We start from the raw sequence: 1,564 nt of genomic DNA on the forward strand, positions 1-1,564 counted from the left end.
GAAAGAGTTTAATTCAAATAGTAACAGAAGATTAGATTAAATGATGCATTTTAAATGAAAGACTGTGGCTGAAATGATCTACAGGAATGAATCACACGCCAACTTCATGCAGCCAGCCTCCTAAGATGCCTCTTTGTACATGACAGAATTCCTCCCTAGCAACTCTTAGGACTAAAATCAGTTTCAAGATGGCCACTGTCTTCCCTTCAAGGCTTTATTATCAAGAGTTTGACCACTGCTGATGTGTGTACACTACTGTTGAGATTTCATATTCTAGGGAAACCCAGATTCAGTATTGAAGAAACTTTCTCAGAAAGGCAGAGTTGAACCCAGTCCGTGTTATAAAACAAGCTTCCAAGCCACCAACCTTCCCTTGACTAAATGTTCATACATAATTGTGGGTTTATGACTTGACACCATCTCATTCTATGCTCTCTAGACAACTGGAATAAAGCAGGGAATATTATGTAAGACAAATCCATGTGATGTACTTACTTCATATGTAATAATGTTAAAAGTGGACATCTCACTCCAAATGGACTCTTCAGAGCAGCCTGGAACATCACCTTCCCCTTCATTATACTGTGCAGTGCACCATTATTACTAAGCCAGTTCGTTCTCTTTGCCTCCCTTCCTCTTTCCTTCTCTCCCATTTTGTGAAGCAAAATTGTACATGTTACACTTTCGCAAATGTTAAAAACAAAGCCATGGGTTTTGTGATTTTTCTGGCATTGCTTCAAACCACCAATCATTCCTTCTCTCCAAACTTGATGAAATCATAATGATTCATAAGCTTTGGTTGGAATCGTTGTGTGATATACTCTTGTAGAGGCAATAAGCCTATTACATTACTCAAATAAATCAGTTTAAAAATAATAGAATAGCTGCACTCTTAAGTAAATCTAATGTGTCAGAGGCTCATGCGAAATTTTGGTCATATTTGACATAATTAAAATTAAGCCAGCATGAATGCATTGAGCTTCAGAAGTAACGATCTCTCTGTCCCTGGAGGTGAACAAGGAGAATCAGATGAGATATCTCTCAAGGATGTTTTGAATAAGAGGCGAGACTCTAACCTTTGCATCCTCAAATTTCATGAAGCCCAGATTCTAACATGCAGAATAAAACAATTAGAAAGAAAAAGATTGAAAGATGAGAAATCCAAAGCAAAATAATTTAATTTTAAGGGGTCAGATTTTTTTAAAAAGACATATCAAAGGACAGAAAGAAAAGAAAATACATCCAGATGTGGTGGCTCATGCCTGCAATACCAGCACTTTGGGATGCCAAGCAAGGTGGATCACTTGAGGTCTGGAGGTTGAGACCAGCCTGGTCAACATGATGAAACCCCATCCCTACTAAAAATAAAAAAATTAGCCAGGTGTGATTGTGCATGCCTGTCCCAGCTACTAGGGAGGCTGAGGGAGGAGAATCTCTGGAATGCAAGAGGTGGAGGCTGCAGTGAGATAAGATAATGCCACTGCACTCCAGCCTGGGTGACAGAGTGAAAACAAACAAACAAATAAATAAATAAATAAAACATATTGACCAGAGTCCATGGCCA

Source organism: Aotus nancymaae, unplaced genomic scaffold, assembly GCF_030222135.1.
Source record: "Aotus nancymaae isolate 86718 unplaced genomic scaffold, 86718_ANA_hifiasm-v0.15.2.pri h1tg000022l_1, whole genome shotgun sequence".
NCBI lineage: Eukaryota > Metazoa > Chordata > Mammalia > Primates > Aotidae > Aotus > Aotus nancymaae.